This window comes from Eptesicus fuscus, chromosome 21, assembly GCF_027574615.1.
Source record: "Eptesicus fuscus isolate TK198812 chromosome 21, DD_ASM_mEF_20220401, whole genome shotgun sequence".
NCBI lineage: Eukaryota > Metazoa > Chordata > Mammalia > Chiroptera > Vespertilionidae > Eptesicus > Eptesicus fuscus.
In genome coordinates, this window is record NC_072493.1 from 24545982 (window position 1) to 24554262 (window position 8281).

An 8281-nucleotide genomic window follows, 5' to 3' on the forward strand; every position below is an offset into this window, starting at 1 on the left:
GGCACTTTCTTATAAAGTTAACCACACACGGAAATCCATCATTTCTATCATTTTAGACCAAGAGAAATAAAGCCTATGTCCACACAAAGACTTGTGTGCATGAGTGCTCAGAGCAGCTTTGTTCACAACAGCAGGTGTGTGTACGGAAATGGCTGTACACCTTCACAATGGAATACCACCACTCAGCAAGACATCGAATGAACTACCCATACAGACAACCACCTGGCTTTCCCAACATTATGGCAGGGGAAAGGAGTCAGACACCAGGGCTCGTGGTATGATTTCATTTATGTGAAACTCTACAAAGGAGACACGGAATCTAACAGGAGAAAGCAGGGGAGTGGTTGCCGAGGCCAGGTGGAGGGCTGGCCACAGGGAACCTCAGGGGTGACAGAAGGCTCTACACCTGGATTGTGGTGGTGTTTACCAGGATGGACACACCTGTCAAAACCCACCAAGCACACACTCCTCCTCCATGGGACCCACCCCCGGGATCTGTGGAAACAGACTTTCTGCACCTCTCTGCCCCCTTTCTCAGCCTGCTGTGCTGGTGAGGTCCTGCCCCAGGCCACCCAGCTGGAAGGGGTGGGGGAGGTTTGCTCTCTCCCTTCCACCTCCATGCAGGGGTTCAGTGCGGTGGAAAGGTGATGGGGTGGGGCCAGGGGCAGAGGAGGGAGGATTTCAGGGCGAGTACAAGAATCAGGTCACTCCGCTAAGGTGCAAAGGATGAAGGCAAGGGGCCGAGACACAGCCAAGGTCACCAGGGCCGCTGCTGCAGCCCGGCTACTTGGAGGAAGGAATGGACAGGAAGTGCCACGATCAGGGTTATGTAGGAGGAAGCTTTGAGAGAGCCGGGAGGCGAGGGAAGAGCCTGGAACTCCACTCCGATGTCCTGCTTTGCTAACGGGTAGAAAGGCTCATGGGTGGGGCACTCGAGCAGATATGATATGCTGGGTCACTGAAGGGTCACCTGAGACTCAGGTTCCAAAACTTAGACACCAGAGATTCAGAAATCCCTAGAATACAGACCCCAACGTTGAGCCCGCAGATACAAGAACCCCTTACCTAGGTACCCACCAGCCCAGGCAACCTTCTGGGGACAGAGGAGTCCCAGATACATCCCAACAGGTGAGGCATGAGGCCAGGATGGGCCAATGGAGAGCTAGGGGAGGAGTGTCCAGCCAACATGGAGGAACCCCAGCCCAGGTATCAGGAGGGCTCCCCGTCCTGGCTCTGAGGCCCACACATCCACCACAAGGAGAAGCACAGAGCTGGCCTCAGCCCGGGCTCCTTCAGGCAGCTTGCATCCCTACAGAAGCTCAGCCCCAAGCTGGGGCTCCCCTCGGTGTCCCTGAAGTGGGCAAGGTGGCAGAGCCGGGGGGGCCTCCGCACACTGCTCTCAGGGAAACCCTGAGCCTGCCAGGGGAGCACCTGGGCACAGAGAGAGAGAGAGACTAAGAGAGTGTGGTCCCCACTGCCACTGCCACCCCCAAGCTAAAGGTCCAGCGGGAGGAGGCCGGCCGAGTTTCCCTAAACCTGGACCGACTCCATGCACACCTCCCTCTGCAGCATGGACATTAATCCTCGGTCACCTCCACCTCTGCTCCAGCACAGCAAGGGATGTACCACCCATGGGTACCCCGCCCAGGCCTGGGGCACCTCCTGCACAGCATGGGGCCAGCCACTTTCAACACACTCGTTAGTACTTCCCACCGTGACCCCAATCTATGCGGTGGAGCCCAGGATCCCCACACCAGAAGTGAGGTCACTCGGACCCCAGAGAGTTTAAGGAACTGCCCCAGAGGGGCTCCACTTTCTCCTCTGGCCTAACTCCAAAGCCCACACAAAGCCTGGGCCAGTCACTTCCCTGTGGGCCTGATTTCCTGGGCGGGAAATGGAGATGATTCTAGTTGCTGACCAGCAGGCTGCAAGAATGAAAACAACTCCACGTGTAGGTAAAACAGGAAAAGCCCTTCCGGTGGTCTTCGGGGGCTGTCACTTCTAGAAGCCATCCCTTACCCTTAGCAGCCTTACGCGGGCCTCATCGACCAGCACCCAAGTGGGACCTGGAGAGATCTCTGCCCTGGCCTCTGTGTGCTGCCCAGATATGGGATTCCCTGAGGACATCCCCACCTGGGCCATGACTCTCCCTCTCAACTTGGTCTTTTCTTCCTCTTTTCCTCTTTCTCAGCTCAGCTCAGCCTCCTCCCCTCAGGCGTCCTCTCTCCCGGGGTCTGGCCACCTCTCTCCCTAAGGCTGACCTCCTCTCTCCCAAGGGCCCAGCCTCTTCGCTCCCTGGGACCTGGCCTCCTCTCTCTGCTTGCATATCTTGACATTCTTCTTTCTCCAAATCCTACCCAGGTATGATAGGAAAAACATCACGAATCTCATTTTTTCTGGGTTCCTTTTCCCAACTCCCCATAACCTATACCTTAACAAAGAAAACATTTTCTTGATAAGCAGAGCAATTCACAAATAAACTGTGGACTTGCCTTTTTATCCTAGAATGGTTCCTCCTTCGTGTAATAGACACATCCCCCTTTTCCTTACTGAGCCAACTCTGGACCTGCTCTGGCAAACGCCCTAGGTCCTGGCCAGGTTGACTGTCTTTGCTCCCACCCTTCACCAGGCCAGAGCATGACTCGGGATCCAGCCTAACCAGCCAGAATTCTCCATCCCTCTAGCCAAAAAGATTGGTTTAGAAATGAGACCTTGCCTAAGCTGAATCGATCTGCATCTTTCCTAAGAATCAATATACTATTTCCAAGGACTTGTGTCCCAAAAGAGAACAAGCCCGGCAGAAGCTCTATGCCTTTAAGACACTTGAAGGTTAAACAATGTCATCACTTCCACCATTTCTATTGGTTGAGACAGTTACAAAGAACATTCAAGGTCAAAAGAAACCTAGAGCCACCATCATTCTTATTCAGATGATTGAGGATATACAAAATAAGCCCAGATGGGTGGCTCAGTGGTTGAGCATTGGCCTGTGAACCAGGAGGTCACGGTTCGATTCCCAGCAGGGCACATACCAAGTTGCAGGCTCGACCCCCATTGTGGGGTGTGCAGGAGGCTGCTGATCAACGATGCTCTCTCATCATTGATATTTCTAACTCTCTCTCCCTCTCCCTTCCCCTCTGAAATCAATAAAAATATATTTTTTTAAAATAAGCCAACACAATGAGGAGAACAGAGCAAAGAGGACATTATTTGAGCCCCTAGGTCCAGTTGTACCTGAAGCTAGACTCACCTACAGATTTTCCTTTTTAGTTAGTGAACCAATAAATATTATTTTAAATTGAGAGATTTGAGTTAAATTTCTGTCATTTGCAGCAAAAAGAGTCCTGAACAACAGACCACAAGCTCTCCAAGATGCTTGGCTGAGCCAGGACTCCAGCGGTTAGCAGCACAAAGCACTAGGTGTTGCTTTGAAATGACATGTTTTCCTCTGCTCCCGGCTAACCAGAATCCCTTGGCCAAAATCCTCAATTCGAATGTCACCCTCTCTAGAAGGCAAGAATTGATGACAGTCAGTGCTTTGTTTAGCTTGCTTTTAAGCAGCCAAAATGTTCACTTGTGCCATGAGTGCAATACAGGGTAGCATCTGGAAGCGCTATAAAAACTATGCCGATCAAGGTGATAGGCAGCTCAAGAGAGAGCAACCCTGAGGCCTGGAACATTCCTCCGGCTGGGTACTGGAGGGAGATGCCAGGCCTGGAGGGAGAATACCAGCCATCATAGCTGGTGCCTGTTGTGTGCCAAACCTCCCCTTCAAGGGAGGTCTTCTCTCCATGTCACAAAGGAGGAAACAGAGACAGAGAAAAGCTATGCAACGTGCTCAAGTCCACAACCAGGAAGTTGTGAAGCCAGACACGTGGCTTTCCGACTGCAGAGCCCAAATTCCTTCATGCCAAGCTGGTGGGGCTGGGAGGGACACAGGGAAGGGCGTTCCCAGCGCAGTGCGTGAGGAGGGAGGGACAGGAGAGTTGTCTGGTGTGGTCAGAGCAAGGAGGGGAGGGACTTGTCACGGGAGCAGGCTCTGGAGAGGTGGGCTTGCTGGTGGTCAGGGAGGCAGAGCCTGGCATCCCACCAGGGCCATTCTTCAGTGGCGTTGGTGTAAGTGGAGGCCCGGCTGCTCTGAGCACGGTTTCGGTTGCCGGTTAGTGGCTGCGGAACGGCTCTGCTTGCCAGCCTCTCTGGCTCTTGGCTGGGTAGACAGAAATGAGTCACACCCCGGTCCTGCCTGAGCCCCATTCTTCTGCCTGGGGCATAGGCTGAGCCAATCCTATGTAAGCAATGTGTGGCCAGAGGGTTCAGGATCTGGGAGGGGAAAGGGCAGCACTTGAGATGATCCTCCTGGAAGGGCCTCCTCTCCTTGCGGAGGACCCTGGAGGCTTTGGGTTTCTTTGAGGACCTGGGCCCGGCCCACTGCACCACGTCAGAGGTCTGAGATCCGGGGCTGGCTGTGGCTCCAGTGAGCACATGACCCTGGGCAAGTGCCCTCCCCCTCTGGCTTTCAGTTGCTCAATGTGTAAAATGGAGCAGATGAATCCCAGCCACATCCACCCTTCCCTGCACCCACTCCACAACCCCTCACCCCTGCCCCCACCCTCCACTGCTTGTTAATCCTCCCTCCCAGATCCTAGAAGGCTGTGATGCTCCCGTCTGTCCTGTAATCTGTTACCCATCTTTTTTTTTTTTTTCTATTCTGCAAACTAACACATCTCTTTCCAGTAGCCCCTCTCCTCCGGCTCCAAGACGGTCAGCAAAAGTCAATTTCCATTGTTTTCAACCCCAAAACCCTAGCGACTTGGGCCGGGCACCACACCCTGCCCATTCTAGCCCCCCCTACATAGCGGCCAACCTTCCAAAGGGCACCTGTGTCCTGCCTCAAAGAGCCGCCCAGTCTCCAGAGCCAGGCAGGAGAGGTCCAAGGATGGGGAGGAACTCAACATGGAACGTACGGCAGAGAAGCAACTTTATAGTCTGGGTGGGAGCTTTCCAGAAGCGGGGTGCGGCCTCAAATGTCAGAGCTGCTGGAGAAGGCGAGGCAGGATGTGATTAATGTCAGCTGTGGGTGTGACAGCCCACCAGCCTGAGGTCTCATTGTTACAGCAGCACAAACGCAGCTCCGCCACCCCCTGCCCACCCAGCCCGGCTCTGTGTTGAGTCTCCTCTCTTCCCTTCAAGTATACAAATCCACAGTGCCAGGCACTTAAAAATAGCATCCTACCCAAAATGTAGGCATGAGACGCAACTCCGGAAAAGGAGAAAGCTCTCTTGCCTCGAAGCACGTGTGCTCAGGAGTGGTCTGGGCCTGGCGCCGACAAGGGCCGTTCTCCATCACCTTCTGTCTTGCCTGGGGAGGGGGAAGCCCTCATAGTAAGCACCCAGCCTAAACCTGGATTCCCCATTCCAAATGGCAGGTGCGCTGGGCATTTTCCTCTGCCCATCCAAGGCTGCTCTGCACGACATCCGCTTCCTCGCCAATGGGAGCCCTGGCATGGGATTGCAGGGAGGAAGGAGAGAGTGGCCAAAGTACTTATCTCCTACCTTCCTCCCTACAAGGTCAGCACAGGCTAGCTGTGACCTTGACCTCTCCACCCAGCTTCCATCCTGCTTTGCCAGTGACTCACCTGATTATTCTTCCTGCCACATGTTTTCTTTTAAAACATTGTTGTTAATAATAGTGAAAAACCGGTAGGAGCTAAAATGTGCAATAATTGTGGTCAGTGAAGGGACTTCTAGAGAAGGCACCTAAGAATACTACACGTTCTTTTTAAGAAGCATCTTTCAGAATGAGATGCCACGTTTCTTTCAATCTGAGACATCATCATTCACTACGTGTATCACACATTTCATAACTCCCCTTTCCAGGGGAAAGAGAGAGAAGAAACGGCTGGCACGTTTCTTTTGACACTGATCCCGAAACACATGCTAATTTCAGAAACATCCAAGTGTGGGAAAATATGCAATATGGTAAAATGTAAGGATTTGGAGAAAATGTTCTCGATATGTTTTTTAAGTTTTAAAAAACTGGGTTAAGAAACATCCTGCCTGGTATTCAGAAGAACTATCGTATATACATATGTGAGCTGTACTCATTCAGCCACGAGCCGAGTATGAAATCCACACACGTAGAAACACAGCGGGAAGGAAACCTAACCAGGGTCTGGCAGGATGGACCTCCAGGGCATGGGGTTATAAGTGCTTTTGGTTTCCTGTGTATTTTTCTGTAGTTTCTAATTTTCTGATTTCATAATCAGATGACTGAAATGACAATAGCTTCCACTCGGGCTCTTTCCACGGGTCAGCACGGACCGGTGCCGGATGCTGTATAATGATGACCCCATTTGGGTCGCAACTACCCTTGCTGTTTGTGGTACAAATGCTTATTATTGCCATTTTGCAGATTAAAAAACTGAGGCTCAGAAAGACTGAGTCATTTTCCCAAGGTCACACAACTATGAAGTGGCGGGGCCGAGATTCAAACCCTGGTCAATCTGATTCCAGAACAGAGGCCCTTCACGTCATGTTATAGAGCCACCTTCACCCAGGGCTGCTTTATGCGCAAGGGCCTCTGAGGACAATGCCACCTCTTCGCTGGCCAGGAGGGAGGCCGAGATGCTGATCACAGAGGGCCCCTCGCGTTGCTACCTAAAGGCTGGGATCTGGCGTTGAGGATCCCAATCCCTTGGGTCCTGTGCCACCACTGTGTTTTGTGACATAAAATAACCACGATAGGGCTGAGAAAGCTGATACCGCCAGGCCGGTTGACTCAGCCTTTCTCCAAGGCGTTGTGGGCTGAGGCAGGACAAAAAAAAAAAAAAAAAATATATTCCCGCAGCGCCATGCTTTGGCAAGACCTTGCACCCACTTTTGTGGTTTCTTCTTGTTCTGCTGAAAGGAGCTGTGCCACTTGCTCAAGAGAGAAACATTCCTAACATCATTTCTTCTCAGCAGGGCAACCGAGGGAGCAGTTGGGAGCCCTCCAAACAGGAGGGGGAGCGTGTGGTCATTTTCTGGAACTCAGCTGGGAATCTTTCCTCTAGGAGACCCCAAGAAACCGTTCCAACAAACAAAAAGGCTGCTGGGGAAACTGGTAACCAGGAACCCAGAGAGGCCTGTGCAGTCCCCGGGAGGAGGATGGAGTCAGCAAATGCTGACATGGACTCTGTGTGCTCATGACAACAACCCGAGGTGGGGCAGGACTGTCCCACGGACTAGGAACCCTGAGGCTCAGAGAGATGAAGTGACAATCTCACAGCCTAACAAAGACTGAGCTCAGAATGATGCTTTCCCAATACTTTTCAATATAGAAAGACTCCTTTAAGAATATGGGGAAAGGGCGCTGGGTGGTGTTGCTCAGTAGTTAGAGTTCGGGCCATGCACGGAAGGCTCCCAGGGAGGTTTGATTCCAGTCAAGGGCATGTACCTGGGTTGCTGGTTTCATCCCCAGCCAGGTTGGGGTGAGTGCAGGAGGCAACCAATCAATATCTCTTTTTCACATCAATGTTTCTCTCTCTCTCTCTCTCTCTCTCTCTCTCTCTCTCTCTCTCTCGCTCTCGCTCTCGCTCTCGCTCTCTTGTTCTCTCTCTGGCTCCCTACCCCTTTCTTCCTGCCTTTCACTCTCTCTAAAAAGCAATGGAGGGGGGGGGATATCCCCCGGTGAGCATTGAAGGAAGAAAAAAAAATATGGTGAAATGTACAAACCCTGTTGTGGGTTTTTTTTTAATTATTTTTTTTAAATGGGCATAGGCATTTACATGCAAATGTTGTGCATAAACTCAGTCAAGCTCTCCTTGAAGCCTTTGATAAGAATCCCCATCAACTGTCCAAACACATTCACCTCCACCCTCCATCTCTGCAGCCAGGTACAGTTTCCAGGTGAAGGGGAAGGAGGGAAGTTGGTCTCCACTTCCTACCCTAGCCTTGAGGAGAGAATGACTCAGAACTGTTTCTTCTCAGTAGATGAATTGTACACTTGTGACCAGAAATCTATTCATGGCTGGGGAGCCAGAGCTGTCCCCACAACATTCTGGCTGTTAGAACCTCTTTCCCTTCCACCCAATCCTCACTCTGTTGAGAAGTAGGGATGATATGGGGAGGGGAAGGGACTCCTCTGTCCAATCGTAAAAAATTAAAACTCTCCCAAACACCTTTGCTATAGAATAGCTTCTCTGCACCAACAAAAAATGTCTAGAACTTTATGATTTGCTTATAGTCATCTCCCTAGGTAGTTCTTGATTACATAAAATGTTTTATAAATCGTTTAATTTGG